This window comes from Macrobrachium nipponense, chromosome 40, assembly GCF_015104395.2.
Source record: "Macrobrachium nipponense isolate FS-2020 chromosome 40, ASM1510439v2, whole genome shotgun sequence".
NCBI classification, from domain to species: Eukaryota; Metazoa; Arthropoda; class Malacostraca; order Decapoda; family Palaemonidae; genus Macrobrachium; species Macrobrachium nipponense.
This window is the reverse complement of record NC_061101.1, coordinates 52,064,491-52,089,063: the sequence shown is the minus strand read 5'-3', so window position 1 is coordinate 52,089,063 and position 24,573 is coordinate 52,064,491.

Sequence of the window (24,573 nt, the reverse complement as noted above, 5' to 3'; positions counted from 1 at the left end):
TAAAGGTGATTGTAATACACGCTGAAATTGAACACATGTACCGTATCTCTTGATATTACGTTAGAGAGATTATCCTTCCTTTTTGTGATGTTTTTGTATTGGAAAAAAAAATTGAATATATTTCATGTATCACCGTGTAATATACAAGTAGGCTGCGGTTGTAAGAGACAAACGGTAGATACAGGTTTCTGTATTTTCAGGTTATCAGTCAAGTAGAACAAGTTTTTTTATTAGTTCATTTTGTTTGGACGAAAAAGAGATTGTTAAATGCTGTTCTGTGCAGATGAAGAGGGAAGGGTCTAGAGGTTAGATTCCTGTTGCTGTGCATTGATCAGGTATTTTTGAAGTAGCTGTTTATCTTTTATTATTTTTTTTTATTTATTGTGAGTAAGCATTTGCAGTGCAGTCCTCGTTTTTCTTCTTTCTTTAGGAATGGCATTGTCGTCAGTAGATTACCATGCGTTTAGAATTTAAGAGGAAAGGGTGAGATGCTATATAAGTTTTCAGTACATCGAAAAGGCAGTGGGTAACATGCTGATCTATATTTTGTGTGAGGTTTCTGCATAGTGACTGATTGTTTATGTGCAGATGGAATGAGACTTGGGAACGGGTTACAAGCTGTAGAAAGCATCTCGAGACGGTTTCCTTTTAGAGAACTGACTGATCATTTTTTAATTTTACAAGTTAAAGGAACTGACATTACAGCACCTTGTAAGCTAGTTCCGGCATTTTACAAATAATGACGTATTTCATATGGAGAGGGTATCTCTGGAAAAGAAAATGGCCTAGTGCAAGACTGCACAGTGAGAATGATAACTCAAGAATAATATTCCGTATTGATGAAAGGACCTTCCTGTAAACAGGTTTGAGGTGTTATTTTAATTTATATAATGAATATTGCAAAAATGCTATTTTCATTATAATGTGAGGTTTTTCACGTGGTTTTTTCTATACTAAATTATAGGCTTTGAATGTATCGCATGGTAATTAGTATTTATTCTTATTTCCATTTGTCTCACAGTTAGAATCTTTACGAAAGGTATGTTTGTGCAATACCTAAGCGGTCACAGATTTAGACTTTTTTTCACTCGAACAGAAGAGAGAGAGAGAGAGAGAGAGAGAGAGAGAGAGAGAGAGAGAGAGAGAGAGAGAGAGCTTGCTCTGATTATCTGATGCAATATTTAGTCATTGAACCGGTATTGAGATAATTGATACACCACCAGCGTATTAGAATGTTATGTCACCAGTTTCGAAGAAAAAATACCGTTGAAACTTGCCGATATTTTCCCATCCCAAAAATGCATCTGATTTAGCTTTTCTCATCCTTGATCGGTAGGAATCTCTATTTTATTTGCAAACTTTTATTGCGATGACAGTTTGGCGTTTGCATATCCTGCTGTAGGTAGGTCTCGCGAATCCTTTTGTATGCAAATGCCTTCTTTCCTTCTGAACAGTTGGTCGGTCGGGTAAGTGAGTTTTCAGGGAAGTATGAGATATTTATTGGCTGTCTTGCTTTTGTTCTTTGTACGCTCATCCAGTCTGCTGCTCTCCGTTTTCTTTCTTGTGGGTTTACGTTTATTATTGATATTATTATTATATTATTATTATTATTATTATTATTATTATTATTATTATTATTATTATTATTATTATTATATTATTATTATTATTATTATTTTGGTTTTTGTTGCTGTTGTTGTTGTTGTTGTTATTTTCTTCGTAGTATATGTGTGAAGATCTGCTTTCATTACGAGGTTTGATATATCGTGTAAATCTTTTTCTCACATCGTTTCTTTTACCCAAGTTAGTACTGCACCCATAACGTCAAAAACGTTGACAACATAAGAAAGAGTTGAGAATCTGGACGTTATATACCTTCCCGAAGACTGAACCATATTGCTTTGATATAAATATACGGGCTCATTGACAAGGGAGACTGGCCCCGGGCATGGAAGACTATACTATACTTCTAAACGCGAAGCGTATTTCCCATGGACTATCGTTGTTACATTGCGGGTTGTGATTGAGGCTAGTGTCCATTCTACATTTGGTGTGATTGCTAGAAGTATTCACTCCAGAAGGCGTGCTGTTTCTCATTTATTACAATAAACAGCTCGCGATAAGTGGAGGCCGAAACCGTTGAGCTAAAAGGAATTTCAGCATTTCTTTTCCCCTGTGGACTACAACCTCATATCTATCTTCGTGAAAAAGGAAGATTAAAACATCATATATATATTATATAATATTATAATATATATATATATATATATATATATATAATAATAATAATAATAATAATATAATATATATCATATAATAATAAAATAATACTAATAATAATAATAATAACCAACCAGAAAAGACTATACAGCCAACTAAGAGGGGGAAGACCAACCACTAAGAAATTCCTGAAGCCGAACCAAGTTAGAGACTCTGGGAAAACATATGGAGCAATCCGGTATCACACAACAAACATGCAACATGGCTCCAGGAAGTCAAGGAAGAAGAAACAGGGAGAATAAAACAAAGATTCACAGAGATCACCACAGACACAGTCAGACACCAACTAAAGAAAATGCCAAACTGGAAAGCCCCAGGTCCCGATGAAGTCCATGGATACTGGCTCAAAAACTTCAAGGCCCTACACCCACGAATAGCAGAACAACTCCAGCATTGTATCTCAAATCACCAAGCACCCAAATGGATGACCACAGGAAGAACATCCTTAGTACAAAAAGACAAGAGTAAGGGAAATATAGCCAGTAACTACAGGCCTATCACCTGCCTACCAATAATGTGGAAGTTACTAACAGGTATCATCAGTGAAAGGCTATACAACTACCTAGAGGAGACAAACACCATCCCCCACCAACAGAAAGGCTGCAGAAGGAAGTGTAGGGGCACAAAAGACCAGCTCCTGATAGATAAAATGGTAATGAAGAACAGTAGGAGAAGGAAAACCAACCTAAGCATGGCATGGATAGACTATAAGAAAGCCTTCGACATGATACCACACACATGGCTAATAGACTAGCAGAGGTTAATATCAGGAAAGGGATCTTCCAGGGCGACTCACTGTCCCCACTACTCTTCGTAGTAGCCATGATCCCCATAACAAAAGTACTACAGAAGATGGATGCCGGGTACCAACTCAAGAAAAGAGGCAACAGAATCAACCATCTGATGTTCATGGACGACATCAAGCTGTATGGTAAGAGCATCAAGGAAATAGATACCCTAATCCAGACTGTAAGGATTGTATCTGGGGACATCAGGATGGAGTTTGGAATAGAAAAATGCGCCTTAGTCAACATAGAAAAAGGCAAAGTAACGAGAACTGAAGGGATAAAGCTACCAGATGGGAGCAACAACATCAAACACATAGATGAGACAGGATACACTACCTGGGAATAATGGAAGGAGGGGATATAAAACACCAAGAGATGAAGGACACGATCAGGAAAGAATATATGCAGAGACTCAAGGCGATACTCAAGTCAAAACTCAACGCCGGAAATATGATAAAAGCCATAAACACATGGGCAGTGCCAGTAATCAGATACAGCGCAGGAATAGTGGAATGGACGAAGGCAGAACTCCGCAGCATAGATCAGAAAACCAGGAAACATATGACAATACACAAAGCACTACACCCAAGAGCAAATACGGACAGACTATACATAACACGAAAGGAAGGAGGGAGAGGACTACTAAGTATAGAGGACTGCGTCAACATCGAAAACAGAGCACTGGGGCAATATCTGAAAAACAGTGAAGACGAGTGGCTAAAGAGTGTATGGGAAGAAGGACTAATAAAAGTAGACGAAGACCCAGAAATATACAGAGACAGGAGAAAGACAGACAGAACAGAGGACTGGCACAACAAACCAATGCACAGACAATACATGAGACAGACTAAAGAACTAGCCAGCGATGACAATTGGCAATGGCTACAGAGGGGAGAGCTAAAGAAGGAAACTGAAGGAATGATAACAGCGGCACAAGATCAGGTCCTAAGAACCAGATATGTTCAAAGAACGATAGACGGAAATAACATCTCTCCCATATGTAGGAAGTGCAATACGAAAAATGAAACCATAAACCACATAGCAAGTGAATGCCCGGCACTTGCACAGAACCAGTACAAAAGAGGCATGATTCTGTGGCAAAAGCCCTCCACTGGAGCCTGTGCAAGAAACATCAGCTACCTTGCAGTAATAAGTGGTACGAGCACCAACCTGAAGGAGTGATAGAAAACGATCAGGCAAAGATCCTCTGGGACTATGGTATCAGAACGGATAGGGTGATACGTGCAAATAGACCAGACGTGACGTTGATTGACAAAATCAAGAAGAAAGTATCACTCATTGATGTCGCAATACCATGGGACACCAGAGTTGAAGAGAAAGAGAGGGAAAAAATGGATAAGTATCAAGATCTGAAAATAGAAATAAGAAGGATATGGGATATGCCAGTGGAAATCGTACCCATAATCATAGGAGCACTAGGCACGATCCCAAGATCCCTGAAAAGGAATCTAGAAAAACTAGAGGCTGAAGTAGCTCCAGGACTCATGCAGAAGAGTGTGATCCTAGAAACGGCACACATAGTAAGAAAAGTGATGGACTCCTAAGGAGGCAGGATGCAACCCGGAACCCCACACTATAATTACCACCCAGTCGAATTGGAGGACTGTGTGATGATGTGATGATATGAGATGATGATGATGATTAGAAAGGTGAATTTTTCTCATGAAATTTCAAATATGTTAAAGACGTTCATGATGTATTTAGAGGAAGCTTCTGTTTTTTTTTTTTTTTTTTTTTTGTTTTTTTTTTTTTTTTTTTTTTTTTTTTTTTTTTATTTCACTAACATAAGGTTTATGACATTTACCCCGGGAAATTCGGTTGCCCTAACAAAATAAGGTGCGTGGTTTGAAGTCCTATATCCTACGGAGTCAGATTACTTTCAAAGGAAATATGTCAGTACTTTCACTATCAGATGTTCCCTTTTAGGAAGGTGGAATGAAAGAAATGGAGAAATTGGCAAGGTATTTTGGGCAGGTGGACTTTCTTGAAATTTTATGCTGCTTTTATTATGGCTTCAGTTTGGTCTTAATTTCGCTCTCAGATCCGCAGATCTGCATATATCATCAAGCCAAATAATTTTTAAAATGTGAGTTCTCCTTGATGGGTAGTTTTAACACGTGTCAAATCAGCATCGTCTCGATTTTGATATGTTGAATGTAGAAACATGCTATGCAATTAACTTGTTATATTTGGATGTAACTTGAATTTAGTCTGTGAAAAAAATTTCATATTGCAGCATTAAAGTGATTACGCGGAACCATTGTAGCATTAGCATTTGTAATCGTTATTACTCTTGCGGTAGATCCTAGAAAATTATTTTGGATAAATAGGGCAAATGTGGAAGCCATATTTGTGCATCATTAATAAAAAAAAAATCATAGGCGTAATAAAGGTGTTGTTTTGAAATGGATAATTTTTATGTTCATGAGAGATTGGCTGATTCATTTTTAATGTCCAATCAAATCGTGTCACATCAACCAGAATATCTGGCGCGGAGTAATGGTAGGAAGTGAGTTCTGTATATATTAACATAGGAAGAACTGCAGGAACGATTCAGAAATTCTTCCGGTTATGAGAGAGCTATATACTACTGTCCTAATATAGTTGGAAAGAAAAGGAGTTAAGTAAATTGACTAATAAACTAGATCTCTCTCTCTCTCTCTCTCTCTCTTCTCTCTCTCTCTCTCTCTCTCTCTCTCTCTCTCTCTCTCATACACGTTTAGTTATTGAATTTTACTGTCGAGTACCAGTGTTAAGCAGTGGATATGAAGTAGTTCGAAGGCTTTTCTTCAATATACTTTAATAAAATAAATAGTTTTGTGCAGACTTTGGGTGTGTGCCCCACTCCCTTGCAGAAGAGAGAGAGAGAGAGAGAGAGAGAGAGAGAGAGAGAGAGAGAGAGAGAGAGAGACTGCTATTTTTTCATAATGGTTATAATGGTGACCTAGCGCTTTTTGTACTGTATTACAAAAAAATCAGAATGCATTTTTATTAGTTGAAGCGCGTTACTTGATTATAACAGAAGGGCAACAGCCGTTTTTTGTTGTCATCTCTAAATTTAACTTCGACTTTTTCTTTCCCGACACAAAAGTAAATAAAGAGGACCCGTCACGAAGTGATTGATATCTACCATCATAATTACATTTGCATACAATGCATTTGCTTGTAGTACCCACCAATCAAATGAATTATCCCCTTCACGGCAACGGAAGACTTCAAAGCTTTTATAATTAGTTTCGTTGAATAATAAGAACATATTAGATTGATCACATTTCAAACTTTCGCAGCCTTTATACAATTTCCTTTATATACTAGATCAAAATGCCAATGAGGACGGATCATGAATGTTATAAATTCATATCATCCTTTGTTCGGGAAATATTTAGACAACCACTAAATTGGCAATAGCGGTTCGAGAGACTGTAGCGCAGGTCACTGCGTACATCTGGCAAGATGCGAGGATCAACATTTGGCCGAGGTCAGATGCAGAGATGCCCTTCGCTCGGAGGCTCCGGGGGGAAAAAAAGGGAGCAAAGATACTGCATTTAGAGATGTGTATCTCTCTCTCTCTCTCTCTCTCTCTCTCTCTCTCTCTCTCTGCCTCACACCCCCCTTTCATCTTAGTCCTCCTCCTCCTCCTCCTCCTCCTCCACCACCTTCTCTCTCTCTCTCTCTCTCTCTCTCTCTCTCGTCCCCACCCAGCCATGTTCTGGCAGCGAAGGTAGATTATGGAGAGAAAACAAACCCGGAAAATCCTGCTGGAGGCAAAAGGGTTTTGTTCGGAAAATTGTTTTTCTCATTTTTTCTGGGTAAGATTCAGGAGGTGTAGTCTGAAAGTTTCAGTTCCAAGATTGGTTATTGATAGCAAGAAATGAGAATAACGATGACATTTACAGTGAGTGATATATAGGTTTTAAGGATCGCTTTGCGAACAGAGGAAGGAATGAGCAGCCCCGTCGCCTCCCATCGGTAGAACATTGTCCAAGCAAGGCCAGAGCAAAGGAATATTAATTGTTGTCACTGAATACGAAACGTGCGTTTAAGTTTTTGCTTCTTACGCTCTGCATTTTAGAGGCGAACTTTACTTTTGCAAGTAAATGATCAGCTTTTGGTTTGTTTTGTGTATAAGGTGTTTTGACGTTGCATGGAACCAGTGGTTATTCAGCAACGGGACCAACGGCTTTACGTGACTTCCGAACCACGTCAGAGTGAACTTCTATCACCAGAAATACACATCTCTCACTCTTCAATGGAATGACTGAGAATCGAACTCGCGGCCACCGAGGTGGCACGCCAACACTATACCGACCACGCCACTGGGGCGCTTGATCAGCTTTTGCTTGGTGTCATTTATCTTATTTTTTTATCCCTCTCTTTCATTAAGCATAGTTGGGTAAATATGTCTTAGGAAGGGACCCGTACAGAATCTCAATTTTAAGCGATTCATGTAATGAACTTTTGCGGATGCAAAGTATAATTTTCGAAAGGGAAATGGATGCAGTCTTTGACATTCTACCCTTGAGACGATTACAGCATGCTTGCTTGCAGTGTCTGTTGCAGTCTTTTGTACAAGAGAATCTCTCCTCCTTCCCGCGCATGCGTGTTGCGATACGTCTTTCTCTGCCGTTTCGCCGCAAGTTTATCTTGAGGTTATCACCTTTCTCGTAAAGATAATTATATGGGAAATAAAGTCTTGTAAATATGCAGATAAGAGCCGTAACTATAGAATTGCGTGTCATTCAAGACTTTAATAGTTAAGGGAGAGCACGGGAGGATATCTATTTTTGTGCTTAAGGAAAGACTGATTATCGTTTTATGATCTTTTTTTATCACGCAACATCAAGCTTAGCCGTACACAGACTTACGTACGTTAAACCTGTATATATATAAACAAAAAAGTTTCACTGGGTCACCGACACAATGACCCAACGAGATGCTGGAGGTCAGTCTCAGGAATAAAAATAATTAATTTCCAACAAACAGACCTGCGGAAGAAGAGGATTCCCAAGTTAATTTGTAAAGAAAGAAATAATTACATTTATTTGGTGCGTCTTACTTGAGGGAATCATTTGCAGACAAGTGTACTACTCAGGTCTGTCTTTTTTCGTCGCATTCATTCAGGTTTTTGTGGGGGGTGGGGGAGGGGGGCGCCTAACCTAAGTTCCCCGTATATTAAACCATTTTACACGCCCCGGTGCAACATAATAATATCATTATGATTATGGAGATCTAAACGTACCTAACGCAAAGTTTTCTAAGAAAATCGTAGTCGGGGTAAGAATTTTAATACCGTATGCACTGTGTTCTGGTAACCTTTAGCTACATTTAGTTGCAGAATTTTCAAAACTTACAAAAGAGTGCTGCAACTACTTTACAAAAGTTTAGAAAATGGGAAATTTACAATTGAGGAAGGTACATAAATGTATATAAAAAATTGTAAAGTTGAATAAGAGGTGTTGAAAATATTTTCCGACTAATTTTAAAATAATTGATTAATCTAGAACCAGTATAGCTTCACTTGCAGCAAGGACATTGTAAAAGGTAAATTGTCCATCGTACAATTTTTTGCTTAAAAAAATGTCTTTTTTGAATCTGTTGAGCAGAGTGAATTTGTATGTTGTTTGTCACAGGGACGCTCTAGAATCCTTGCTAGTTTCTTAATTGAGTTCCTGGTTGATTTTGTTTAACTTATAACGGAATCTGATGTGTATAATTTGTTTGGCATGGCATGCTGTCCTCTGTTTAGGGTTATAGATATTGTTAACAAACTTTCTTATGTGTACGTAAAAAGAGGGATCCATAAAATACGCTTCATTAAAAACCATTTTTTTTATTTGAACATTATTTCATTATGAAAATTGAAACAGAACTCATTGTTATCGACAATAATACCAAGTAAAAGCTTCACTGGAAAAACCGTAAGATTTGAAGTGTCAATTCTTAGCCAGAGAGATGATAAAAAAAAATGTGCACCATTTAGCGTATAGTAACGTTCAACTTCAAGATACTTAACTGGGCGAAATTTTATTCAAGAGGTAAAAATGAATATTTTCAGCCATTAATTCTCTTTTTAGAGTCGTTCTTTCCATAGATATTTGTTATTTGATCGTCTAAGCGCCAATGTTTATTTCTTTGAAATACGTTTTGTGTCGACTTTATTTCACTTATATATTCGAGTATCATTATCGCAAAGGGAAGAAGGGAAGGTGCAGGTCACAGCCTCTTCGTGCGGCCGTTGTTCTTCTTTCATTTACTCTGATTTTTGTCAGATTTACTTTTTAATTTTTACAAGGTCTCGGAATGATTTCCATCGACATTTTCCTTGACTTGGGAATTTTTTCTGTCCATTGGTCGGTTTAAGCTGTGTTTTACATAAGTTCTTTTTTCAATTGGTTTTGATCTTTTAGAGTTATATATTCATGTATGTGAAACCCTTCTATATTCATGTATGTGAAACCCTTTTTATTAATTAATGTGAAACCCTTCTGTATTCATGTATGTGAAACCCTTTATATTAATTAATATGAAACCCTTCTATATTCATGTATGTGAAACCCTTCTATATTCATGTATGTGAAACCCTTTATATTAATTAATGTGAAACCCTTCTATATTCATGTATGTGAAACCCTTCTGTATTCATGTTTGTGAAATCCTTCTATATTCATGTATGTGAAACCCTTCTACATTCATGTATGTGAAATCCTTCTATATTCATGTATGTGAAACCCTTCATATTAATTAATGTGAAACCCTTCTATATTCATGTATGTGAAACCCTTCTATATTCATGTATGTGAAACCCTTCTATATTCATGTATGTGAAACCCTTCTACATTCAGTATGGAAATCCTTCTATATTCATGTATGTGAAACCCTTCATATTAATTAATGTGAAACCCTTCTATATTCATGTATGTGAAGCCCTTCTATATTCATGTATGTGAAACCCTTCTATATTCATGCATGTGAAACCCTTTATATTAATTAATGTGAAACCCTTCTATATTCATGTATGTGAAACCCTTTATATTAATTAATGTAAAACCCTTCTATATTCATGTATGTGAAACCCTTTATATTAATTAATGTGAAACCCTTCTATATTCATGTTTGTGAAACCCTGTGAAATCAAGTTTACATAGCAATGTTATTAATCTACTATTTTATTGATTGATATAGGTGCGAAGCAATGATGGTCAAACTCTTCACTATCCTTTAGAATCTGTTATTAATTATATAAAAACTAAAAAGTTCAGTGGATTGAATTGGAGAGAGAGAGAGAATTAGGTTTGGCAACATTAAATATAATTTAATTTCAGAACGAAAGAGAGAGAGAGAGAGAGAGAGAGAGAGAGAGAGAGAGAGAGAGAGAGAGAGAGAGAGAGAGAATTAGTTTTGTAACATTGAATATGATGTGATTAGAGAGAGAGAGAGAAGAGAGAGAGAGAGAGAGAGAGAGAGAGAGAGAGACTAGTCTTTATAACACGAGATTGGATTGAGTTTTAGAGACATATATATTGTCATCTTATAACGGAAAAATGCTGGAATATGAGACGAAAAGGTAAGCTTATCGAAGATACTGAATAGCCACACCTTGCTACACATGCCAGCTGTGGTTTCCGAATATAGGGTAACGCTTGCGTTAAATCTTTCTAAAATTTGTAATAAAAGTTATTGGTAACAGAATATCCACCCTGTTATTTTGAATATACACCGTCGGGGCCTTTTACCCCCAAAACACTCCTGGAATCGCCACCATTAATGTGTTGACTCTAGTTGGGTGTGTAGTCTTATAGCTTAGTGGTGCAGAATTGCAGATATGTGGAAGGCAGTCAAATATATATAGTGGTACAGAAGTGAAAATTACAAGGGTAGATAGAAGATGAAGATATCTGACTTGAGTCAGGAAGTTTGTAGTCTTAAGACATTTAAATGAGATTTTTGGGCATCAGGTATGGTAAAAAATGTTTATACACACACATACACACACAGAATGAGGAAGATTATATCAGGATACAAAGACACGTCAAAAGTTTGGAATAAGTCTTTCCTTCTACTCAGGCTCGATTACTTGCAAGCGGAAAGCTCAGGTATCTGAAAAGATATACTACCGCAAATGGCTGTAAAGAGAGTCACCAGGTGTGCCAAGCTCTCAGGCGAAAGGTGTCCAAACGGAGGTCAGACGTTACTTGCACTAACGCGAAGCCCTCGGCTAGAAAATCATGCGTACCATGTCCTGATGTGAATGCCTCGGGTCAGGAGTTGGGTGTAATGTAATGATGCCCTGACGAAAATCCCTCGGGTAGAAAGTTAACCATCCTGTGTGCTTAGGTAGTAGTGGAGTTCCATTGTTTATGCTTTCTATTTTGAAGTGTTTGTGTCTGTAGTGCGAATTATGTTTTATTAAAGTATCTTCCACTTTCTTCAGGTGTAACACTACTTACGAGTATTTCCTTGACGGTTGAGGGAAAATCATTTTATTTATATCTCTTCAAATATTCTGACGTGCAGTTATGCTGAGCATTCGTTGTTATAGAGGAGCAACACTCTTTTGATACATATATTATTAACTTTTTTTTTTTTTTTTTTACAAACACACATTTATAATTCCCCATCCCTTCAGTGACATTCCCGAAATACAGAGAATTATAAATTAACGACATTTGTAGCGTAATGTTTGTGAATATAAATTTTTTTATATACACATCATACATACATACATATATACATACCTACATATAATTATATATGTATATATATATATATATATATATATATATATATATATATATATATATATATATATCTATATATATATAGATATAATATATAATTATATATATATATATATATATATATATATATATAATAATTTGAATGAATTTACATTCATAATATATAAAATTCCTCGCGCTTACATGTACAATTACGTTTATTCGTACATGTTCCATTAGTGCAAGTTTTGACATTTGTTTTATAGAGTGCAAAGTGGGGGACACCTCTGTTTATTTATTCCCGAAAGAGGTGAAAGAAATCCATTAAAGAAGGGTAACTGCGGGTTACATGGAGCGCACAAGCACCGATATGAAGAGCATGTTCGAAGCCATTCTGATATGTGAGGGAGATTAGACATCGGTAATATATTCATGCAACTTTTGTGGTTAGCTTTTTTAGTGGAATTCTGTTATGAAGGTTGCACGATTTAGCCAATGGATTTTGCAGTGTCATGCGAAGAATGGATCTTATAAGGGCCGGGGGGTGAGTAATATAAAGTATCTTTTGTACAGCGATTTGCATTGCGACTCGTGGAAGACTTTTTTTTTTTTTTTTTTTCACGGCCACAGTTGATGTGAAATTGCATTATCTGGAGAGAGAGAGAGAGAGAGAGAGAGAGAGAGAGAGGAACGAGAGAGAGATGAGAGAGAGAGAGGAGAGAGGAGAGAGAGAGAGAGAGACTATTATATAAGGAAGAAAAGATAATTAACACATTCATGGAATGACTATCTTTGATATGTAATTCGGGTCCTAACTCGACTATTTAGCTCATTAAGTAGGACCAGGTGTGGGGAATGTTGTTTGCATAGCGCCTCCGACGGCAACTGTATCATGATAGCTTATGAATTTTAAGTGGGAGAAAATATAAGCTTTCCCTTTTTTCACATCGAGTCGTTTTTATGGTTCTGCCTCGTTACAGGCAAAGGAGGTGGCATGCACTTGACCCGAGTCTGTGAAGAAAGGGAATAATGGATTCTTAAACGCGCCCCGTTATCCCTCCGGAGAATCTCGGGGATTCGATCCTTTTTGTGTGGGCTACAGCATGCCCGCATCTGGCCCCAAATGGGGAGTCGCGGAATTTAGATATTTTTATACTTTTATTCTGCCGATGAACCCGTGCCATTGTGAGGGCGCCCCGTGTGCGTCTTAACGAGGTTCGAGGTTGCCTCCTACCTGCTGCCATATCTGCTTTTAAGAGGTTCTGCTGGGTATTGAGTAGTCATCTTTTGTTTGCCGATGAATGGCTCTAGTTGACAACAGGGGTCAGGGCGATGGCCACTTTATTTATGATTCCTGATGGTCGGCCACGATAATTCGCTATGTTTAGATATCTCCCTATAAATCTGGGAATATGCGGCTCTCATCTTCCCTCGGAAAAAAAAATTCCAAATGGATTCTCACCCAAAGCGGGCTATGGCTGGCCCAGTCATAAAAACGGCCGTAGGTATAAACAGCTTCGCGGCAGTCAATACATCACAAGTAAACACCGCTGCCAGTCTCTCTCTCTCTCTCTCTCTCTCTCTCTCTCTCTCTCTCTCTCTCTCTCTCTCTCTGCCGGGGAAAGGTTAAGAGTGGTATCCTTTTATTTTTTCAATTATCTTTTTCATTAATCTTGTTGGCTATTGAGTTGCCAAGTGTTTTTCGGTGTCGATGCCATATTGGGAAACTTTATGGCCCCTCTGCTTTTGATCCCCTTCAGAGGGCCAACGTTCGTCAGCCCCAGCTCCCGCTATTTATGTCTTGACCTTTGTGGTGTTAGTTATATGACGTCATCGTGTAAATGTTTCAAAATGGTCCCCGTGCGGAAATTTCAGGAAACACTTGCTGAACAGAGCGTCTGTTTTGGCCTTTGAAATCGATGAAAGAATACAGTTTCCGATCCGTCGCAAGGCCTCTTCGAAGCGTTTCTGGCTCTTGAATCTTTCATCTTTTAATTAATTTCCTTTCGAGAGACTTCTTGCTGTTATTAATGTTATTACATTTTCAAACGGTTTTGTCGGATATATAAACCTAGCGAAAGTCATATCCTTTATTTTGGTTTCAGGAGGTCTGGAAGCTAATTAAAATGTACACTGTGTGACCCCAAGTTATTTTTCAAAGAACACCAGTATTGGGCTTCACAAATCACAGCTAAACCTCTTTTCTCAGCTTTGTCTTATTTTCTTAGACCATTTCGTCACTTGCTAATGATATTTCGTCGTGACATGTGATGGGGACGAGAGCTTTTCGTATTCGTTTCGTCTGCGGGACGTGAATATTGAGAATACAATCTTAAAAAGCTCCATTTTCCAGTCGCAAACAATATTATTGCAGCTTTTTGTGTACTTATTTGCAGCTTTCTGTGTACTTCGATGGCGACAAATACCTCCTCATTTGGCATTATTGTAGCACGGATTGTAAATTATACAATAGTATTAATCATAATAAACACAACATGCTATTGTTACAAGGTAGTATAGGTTGATCTCTCTCGCTCTCTCTCTCTCTCTCGCTTGCTATTCTTTCGTCTGAACTAAAAGCTGCAGTGGTAGTTGCAGCAATGGGGCTGTTGCGCAACTTGGGTGTTTCCGCTCTTGATGCTACAGAAAACAATAGCGAGCAAGAGATACATCTGGTAGAGCAATTAGTACATAATCATGTTCGCTCCACGAAACATTGTACCTCAGATTCTTCAGTTGTATGGTATTTGGTTGCTTAATGCTATGCAATATTGTTTAGTTCCAGTTGTAATCTAGGTGCTTCATAGGAAAGATGGCAAGATTAAATTGGAGTGTGTATTAGGGTCCAAAATGTTTTTTCAACCTGCTGGTATTGCGTATCTGAGTAACCTTGATGTAGCTGAGGAAGGGGGTTCGAAATATAGAACGAAGAGACGAAGATGTCGAGGGGTTAGGGAAGATAACATGCTCAAGAAGTCAGCATTCATGGTATATTTTGTACGTGTTAATGACGAGTGGTTTCATTAATATTTGCAACTTACAGAGAACCACTGTCATAAATAGCATTTCTTTCAAAACAAGATACATTCATGATACTGTCCTGAGAGGAGAGATCCTTTTGAAGACGAAATGGAATAAAGGCTTTACAAAGGTAAAGAAATCTGTAAGTTGGGTGCGGCTTGAGATCAAATACTGATCTAAAGTGCAAATGTGTCAGTTTTATCCATTCAATCAAACCAAATAGGTTAACGAAATAAGTAGGAAACAATTTAAAAGTCTCATGAGCAAAACAAAAATTATGCTAGTATTGACTTTCAGTTATGACAGTCGGCAGTCTTTGATGAAAGATGCAGACTTGAAATTGTTGAAACTACACAGGGTAATTCGCCGTACTTGTTAAACAAAATAGGTAAATGATCTTACTATTGATGTCTAAAATTTAAAAGTAACTGCAGTGTTTTCTATTTCCCCGAATGATATATATTGTATCTGTCATTTTTAAAGGTAAAAACGTATCTTTAGTTACGTGGGCGGAGTTGGACATCGATACTTGTGATGGTATCAAGGTATCAACCCCCCCCCCCCCAAAAAAAAAAAAAAAAAAAAAAGCGTCTCAGTGGCGTGATCGGTATGGTCTTGGCCTGCCACCTCGGTGGCCGCGAGTTCGATTCCCGGGCATTCCATTGAGGGGTAAGAGATGTGTATTTCTGGTGATAGAAGTTCACTCTCAACGTGGTTCGGAAGTCACGTAAAGCCGTTGGTCCCGTTGCTGAATAACCACTGGTTCCATGCAACGTTAAAACACCATACAAACAAAAGGTAAAAATCTTGTCCAATTTTTTCACTCATTTACCGTTGGTTCAAGGTACATGGGACTCGCTCAAGTCTTTTTATTATTATTATTTATTATTATTAATTAATTATTACTTATTAATTATTATTATGTTGTTGTTGTTTGGTTGTTTGTCTTATTGCTGCGGTCATCCTATATGAGCTGGGTGTTATTATTATTGTTGTTGTTGTTGTCTTATCTCGGTCATCCTAATGAACTGGGTGTTTATTATAGTGTGAGGTTCCGGTTGCATCCTGCCTCCTTAGGAGTCCATCACTTTTCTCACTATGCGCGCTGTTGCTAGGAGCACACTCTTCTGCATGAGTTCTGGAGCTACTTCGACATCTAGCTTTTCCAGGTTCCTTTTCATGGATCTTGGGATCGTGCCTAGTCTCCCTTTGATCATGAGTACAATTTCCACTGTCATATCCCATATCGTTTATATTTTCTATTTTCAGGTCTTGATACCTATCAATTTTTTTCCATTTCTCACCTACTCTGGTGTCCCATGGTACTGGACATCAGTGAGTGATACTTTCTTCTTGATTTTTTTTTCAATCAGCATCAAGTCTGGTCTCTTATTATTATTATTATTATTATTATTATTATTATTATTATTATTATTATTATTCAGAAGTTGAACCCTATTCATATGGAACAGGCCCACAGGGTTCATGACTTGATATTCAAGCTTCAAACTTTCCATGTGAGGGATATTTGCCCTATAATAACACTATTTTCTATATGATATTATGCAACTATATCCTTCCATCGTTAGTTATTAGTACGGTCCATGTACATAAAAAACGCAGATTCGAAATTGTGCCACCCACCTCAGGAATTAGAAATCAACCAAGAGGTCACCGTGGCTGAGTGGTACAGAGTTTAGCTCATGCTTGTAAAGTCCCTTGATTGAGCCTGGACCACCGCCCACCAGTCTACCCCAATGTGTAAGGGCATCAGCTATAATATGGGTAAGAGAAAGAGCATTAAACTAGTGACCTAATTCCTTGAGACATGAAGAGGAAACAGAAGGCTGCAATTTTCTTTTTGGAAAAGGTGATTTTTTTTTTACATGTACACACACACACACACACACACACACACACACACATATATATATATATATATATATATATATATATAATATATATATTATATATATATATATATATATGCTTCTAAGGAATATAATCACACACTGTGTGAGTTAGCACATATAACAGCCATATCACAGACAGGTATGAAATCATAAAACAATATGACAACCAAATAAACGTTTTACAATTGAAGTGAAGTTTTACCTAACATGACCAAAGGTCTCCTATATTAATTGTTCTGAGGATGTGACCTAATAGATGATTGGCTTAAGGTCATAAACGGTACTTCCAAACTTTCTCAGAAGTAAAAAATAAAAGAAAGACATAAGTAATATAGTCAGGTGAGAGAGAGCGATGGCTTTCACAGCAGAAGCTGATTGGCTACCAGATAGATTGGGAGATAAGCCCCTCGAAGATAACTTCTTTCGCACCGCGGTCTTCCATTATTTGCATATTAATTACATTTCTGGGGTGTTGGTATAATGATGACATTACTTTCGGTTGCGTAATCATTAGCGGAATCTCTTGGAGTTTGATCACAACTTATAGAAGTATGTATGTGCTCTTTTGTTTCGAGTGGAGCTGCTGGTGATTGGTACATTCTTAAGGATTAAAAGAGTGTGACGGAGTCGGTTATTCGCTGGTGGAGGTACTTGTATCCTTAATAACAATGCGGGTCTCTCTCTCTGTCACTAATTCTCATTATTGTAAATTCTTTCGTATTTGACCAGGGACCGAGGGCAATTCTCGTTTACCATCCTTCGGGAAAGTCAGTTCCCTGCGGCCGCCGGGCTCTCTATTGTTTCCTCTTTCAGAGGTTAATTTCAGTCGATTTGGAGTTATGGAAGCTCCATTCTAACTCTTGGCACTCTACATCTATTATGATCAGTATCGCGGTTATCAATTGGCGGTCTTCATTGTAGAACACGCCATTAAGATAATCTATGGCCTCCAGTCCAGGCAGTACAAAACGAACACCGGTCGAGGAATTCAAATCAATGAAACTCATTCATGACTAAACAATTAAAGAATTGAAACTTATAATTGTTTCATAAATCAAAGGAATCGGCGGACCCACTGTATACGATTTGCGGTAGGTTTTAAAGAAGAAGAAGAAGAAGAAGAAGATGAAGATGAAGAAGAGGAAGAAGAAAAGCGGAGGTGGTGGAGATAAACCTCACTTGAGTTGTGGAAGAGTTTAGCAGACGTAGGAGCAAAAGGGAAAAAACATTTTTTTTTTTTTTTTTTTTTTTTTTTATTTTAGAAGAGGGTTGGGGGAAGGGGCGACAGCCGGTGAGTTCATGACAAGCTGCCTGTAGGTAAGGGTTGTTGAAAGGAGAACAAGTTGGGCGGGGGTTGGATAAGGAGGGAAGGAGGATTTCGAGTGCGTGCTTGTGTGTTGGAGGGATGTTTGACGAGGAACGAGGGATGAGGAAACGCTCATTGAGAGCGCTGTAAAGCCTAAAAACAAATGTGCCATTGTGAGCACAGCGTTCCTTTGACGCCACATAATTACATCTCCAACATAAATCACTTAAAGGCCACGGTAATGAAAATAAAGCATTTGATGAATGGCTTCATCTAGGAAGGACAGACATCAGAGGCTAAAGGGTTAACGTTGAGGAAAGACAGTAGTGGTACAGTTTTCTACGCTCTTTCTATTTTGTTGTCGTTGTTTTCCTTATGGCTTCCAATGTTATCGATTTATATATATATATATATATATATATATATATATATATATATATATATATATATATATATATATATAAATATATATATATCAATTACTTTGGAAGCCCTGTTCATGCTTTGAGTCAATTGCCGTCCATTGGAAAGGAAGTTTGGTTCAGCGATTAGATCTCTTGAATATTCCATTAACGAAATGGTTATTCCGGAGCCTTGTGTAAAGCTCATTCCATCTGAATCTTATCGATGACCCCGCCTGACCTTTGTTTGCCTCGTAAATCATAGGAGAGCCATTGATGGATGCAATCATAAGAATAAGTGATTAGCTGTATGACTGTAATTATTCCCATGAACAATCGTTTGGCCATCTTGGAAAACTCATTGCTTTGCAACTGCCTTCGACGCGGTTTTTCAGGAAGGAGGGTGTAGTAATAAGAGGATCAATAGCAGAGAGAGAGAGAGAGGAGAGAGAGAGATAGAGAGAGAGCAGCATATATTGGATTTTAGAGATTAAGACGTCGTTTTTCATAATCTAATTATATTTTATGTTTTTTTTTATTTAATCTGGTAATCACATCAATTAGAAGCAATACTTGTAATTACAATAAATTGTATTATTTTAATGGCTGCTGTTAATGGTTTGATTACCTGATTCCTATATATATCATCTATATATATATATATATATATATATATATATATATATATATATATATATAGATATGATATATATATAGAGTACAATACATACATATACATATATATATAGATAGATATATATTATAGATATATATAGATATATATATATAGATATAGAATATATATGCATGTATATATATATATATATATAATATATATATATATATATATATATATATATATATATATATATATATATATATTGCCTTTTACTTATTGAATACTGGAGGATAGATTTTTATTTTATTACCTTTAAAGATAATCGTATAAAAATTGCTTTTAATATCTTAAATTTGATAAGCTGATGGCGTGAGTATAATCTTGTGTTTTATGGATTTAAAACTGGATATTATAGACAAACAAAAATGCCAGATTTTCGAGTCATGTTTTGCATTTGCCGAGACGTTTATCCATCTCATAGTAGCTGTAGATCTAAATTCGGGGAGAGTGTGCATTAGCTTAAGAATGCCTACTCTATCTGCGGCATCTAAGTACGGCCCCGTCATGCATTCCTGTGGCCGGGAGAAGAAGAGAAACACACCCAAAAGAATAGTGCAGACATTTGCAGCGGTGGTTTTATAAAGGAAGGGATTTTAAGTTACAGTCCTCCTTTAGAATCCTTGCCAGGCAATGAGATAAGACATTAGCATCTAAAATAAGACGACGCGATCCTTTGTTGAAATGGGCATGTCAAGATACAGAGTGCAGGGTACGTCTGAGACGGAACTAATCTCTCTCTCTCTCTCTCTCTCTCTCTCTCTCTCTCTCTCTCTCTCTCTCTCTGCATTTGTTTGACGAGATGAATGCCGACACACGAAGTTCCTGGAAATGAATTCTCGAGATATGATGAGTCGAAGTGGTGTCTCTCGAGTTAAATCTCCCTTGGTCGAGTGTCCTCAGTCTCGACTGGTGAGTTCTTGTATTCTGAATGTGGAGGAACCCGTAGTATCCTTTTCGTTGTGGGATTTACTGTTTTGCAACAGCGTTACGTTGTCCGTTATTAGTTGCTAATTGATGCCATTACTTCCAGCAGTACAGGAAATGCTCACATTGAAAAGATACTCCTTAGGACATATCGTTCATGTTTTTTGCTGCTCTTTTTCTGGCCTGGTAAGGTTGGACAAGGAGGAGTTTCAGAGTCGAGGTTTTTGAAAGATGTTTTGTACTCCTTCTGCTGTACAGAGAGAGAGAGAGAGGAGAGAGAGAGAGGAGAGAGAGAGAGAGAGAGAGAGAGAGAAAGTGTCAGTATAATATTATTGTGTTTTGTGCATGTCTGACGCAAGAAGATGATACTGGTAAAGATTGTAATAATACTCCTTATAATTATGAACTGAGATTACACATTTCCTCTCAGATTTAAATATATAGAAATTTTGACTTGTGTAGTTAGTCGAGTTGGAAGGTTGGGAAAAGTAGAGCTACATAGATATGGCATAAATGTTAACATAGGTGAAAAGATGGAACATATTAAATTGAGATTGTTAAGCATGTGGGGAGAACGAAGGGCGATTGATTCAGAATTTTCAGGAGATGTATGCAAAGACCTCTGTAAAATTCTCTCTCTCCTTCTCTCTCGTGTCTTTCCTATGCTTTAGCTTCCTCATATCCGCTTATCTCCAGCCTCCCGTCTTAGAGCTCTCGTCCAAGTCTGTATGGGTGTTCCAGATCCTCTAGTGTCTGGATGGTGCCAAGGACTATTCCGAAATTTTACTTATCACATCATTCCTCACTCTCTCCTGGCATCTGCCTCTTCAGTATTCTTCTTATAACTTTACTATCAAGTCTACAAAATCATTTATATATTTCTGTCATTCCATGATTCACTTTCGCATAGCAGTATTAATCGTATTAGATTTGTGCATAATTAGACTTTTGCATGCAAGTTCGGTCTACTTGATATCCAAATCTTACCTATCCTTCCCACTGATCGATATGTCTTCTGTAGTCTTTTCACTGAATTCTTACTCAATAGAGGACCTGAACTGGATATGATTGTTCGTAATTATCTGAAAGTTCATTCCCATTAATCCTTTTTCTCCATATATTATTTCATCCTTCTCTGTCTTCATTGCTTCTTGTTTTTCCTCGATTTATTGTGAGGGCCATCTCAAAATATTAATGTTTTATATATATGTATATATACATACACATGTATACATATATGCATATTTACTTATATATACACATACTTACACGCACACATACACACCCACACACACACACACACACACACACACACACACACACACACATATATATATATATATATATATTATATATCTATATTATAATATAATATTATAATATGAAAATATATAATATATATATATATAATATATTCTATATATATATATATATTGTATAGAAAGCTTGTTTAAATCTTGCGGTAATTGTTTGATTATATATCTATATATATATATATATATATATATATATCTATATATATATATATATATATCTATATATATATATATATATATATTCAAAATTTCGCGGTAATTTTGCTGATTTTATAACCATCATCCCCGTATTCTAAGGCTGTTAAGTTTCTTCATTCTAATCTTATATGCAACCACCTTTACATCATAATATCCATGAGAAAGGCAAACAGGAAAGGTGACATAATAGTTCCCTGGAGTACCCCGCTACTTACTGCACATTCCCTAGACAAGACTCTATAATATTAAGTGAGCATTAACTTCATCCCTGGATAATTTCAATTAGCTTCACCTATTTAATGGGAATAACTTTGTGACGCCAGACCCCATACCTACCTGCCACTAATTTACTGCCTTGTTAACAAGCGTTCAACGACCGATTCGAGCTGGCGCCGGGAACTCTCCTGTATAAAATATTCGTGTTTGTATATCTAGGAAAAATGGCTATCGTTTTAGCTCGAGTTGTGTCGTGAAATTTTTGTTGAAGAATTTGGCCTGTGTTAAGAAATTTTATGTTAATTCTCTGTTAGAATATATCTTAGTATTTAGAATGCTTTTAGTGCCTTTTCTCATTATTTTTATATTTGAACCTCCCTGGTTCCAAATTTATGCTTAGAATTATTGTGTGTATATCTCAGAACTGTGACAGTATTACTAGAAGTATGAATCCTGCTTTTTAATTATATTTATATTCACTCATGAATTACCTTAAAATAAGATTGTAAATGACGTGTAATTTCAGTCTGTCGAACAATGTAGATTTTTCTCGTAATTTTTTTTTTTTTTTTTTTTTTTTTGTTTTTTTTTTTTTTTTTTTGATTCGCTTACACAACGATTAAAGTTGTAAGTTTCTCATTCCATGTATTAAATCGCCGTTATCGTCTTGAAGTTTCATTGTGAGAAGTAATGGTGTTCTTTTGATGGTCCACTTATTTCTTTGCATACTTTTGGTCTGTGTTGAAATTTAGTATCTTTTGGAAATCGCCATCCATTTTAACTCTACTTATTTCCACCGTACTGTCATGCAGTCGTCTTTCGGATACTGTATGTATGTTTTGCGGTTCGCAAAATGTTGTACCAATTAAGCGTAATAGTTTAGTGAAATTACAACTAGTTTATTTTTGTTTATTTTTGTTACTGGCTGATCATACCTGATAGAGAAGGCATAGAATTAATTTAACCGCAGCGAAAACATAAGCTAGGTGGAGTTCAAGTGACAGTGATAGAAGAGATCATAGGCCATTAATATTTTATTTTGCGATGCTAATATTGTTATTTGGGCTTTGCCTGAGTGTTTAGAATCGGCTGTATATGAAGACTCACAGATATTGTTAGCTGGAATCGATGGAAGCATGATATTCGTAGTCGTTATTGCTTTTAGAATGACTCTCATAGTACAATTATAATCTCTAGAATCGTCCGTCATCATCATATTCAATGATCAAAATATAATAACAAAGTAATGAACATTGCTTTGAAACATGAAGCTTATAATAGTACTAGTGAATTTAAATAGGATTTTTGTGTTAAACAAAAACTAGGATTTTTTTTACCTTAGTACATAATTGCTTTTTGTTATTTATCCTAGAATATAATAACTTTTGTTGCTGCTGTTACGCTAGTACGTAATTTTTTTTTCGTTCACTCAAGTATATAATTACTTGTAGTTTACCCTTGTACATAATTACTTTGCGTTTTTGCTGTAAATTTTTATTATTACTATAGTCTAGATTAAGGAGTCTACATTAAGGCATGGTTTATTGTTTGGCAAAGGGGTTTTTACGACCGCATGCCCTTGCTGTCATCAACCACAGTTATTGGCGGTGGGCCTCGCCTTTTACTAAAAAGAAAGACTGCAAGGCTGCAGCTGTCCTTTTAGTCGCCTTTTACGACACGCAGGACCTACGGTGGTGGTATTGTTACACCCCTACCACAGGGTGGACTACTCCTCCAGATTCACTGGACCAGAAATATCAAAACTTCAGTGAAAAGTATTCTGTGTAGTGTGGGTTCAAGTCTGTCCAAATCGTGGCCTTTTGGGATAGAATTATGAGTGTACATTAGGAATCTTAGTCTTATGCGTGTAAGTACAACAATGTTCGGGTAAGCATTATGGTCTTGTACCCCTTATTTTATGTAAGATTTTTTTCATCTGTACGTACTTAGTGTTTTTCTCAATTTTTCATAATCTTATTGAATGTCGGTCATCAAAACGTGTTGTAATTCTTTAGAAAATGGGTTTCTTCATCTCGACGATGGAGACAGTTTTTTAAACATGTCTCCGCTAAGAGGGGTAAATAAAAAAAAAGTTAATTGGTCACTTGCATATTTATTTTACCACACGCGAATAGCAGAAGAAAGGTTTGAGTCGAAAATTTTGAAATTAGTTGCATCACATACTTACAAAAAGGAACACTGCAGTTACTTGTAAAATTACTGAACGCTGTAAACTGGGGAGAAAAAATAGAATAAAAAATTGTTCATTGTACTTTTTATATAAAAGAATGCTAATGGGATGGACTTAATCCTTTAAGGCAACAGTAGACAACGCGCCTCTTGAAGGAGAGGAGCCCGCATGACCAAGGAAAATCTTTAAGACTGGAAGATGATAATGGTTTAGCTTCTAGAGCTCTTTGTTAGTCGGAATCACTATTGAACTTTATCCTTCAGTGTCTCCTGGGGCCAGTAAACAATGAAGCCGATGAATTGGCCAGGAAGAGATGCAGATGAATGAGTGGTGCGAACGACCTCCGAAGAGCGTGGCGCCACCGGGGGTGACTGCGGTGGAACTTGCAAGATGCTGATCATCTTCATTAAAAGGCGTCCCAGCAGTAATGGTGTGATGGGAGGAGGAGGAGGAGGAGGAGGAGGAGGAGCAAGCTGGCATCCAGGTGGTCTCCAGGTGGATCAAAAGTAATCCTCTTTGCAGCCCGTGTATTCGAGTAAGCAAACCCATTAAGCTGTAACGAAGCTAACGCCCCACATGTAATTGTGCTCTATCGATTTTTT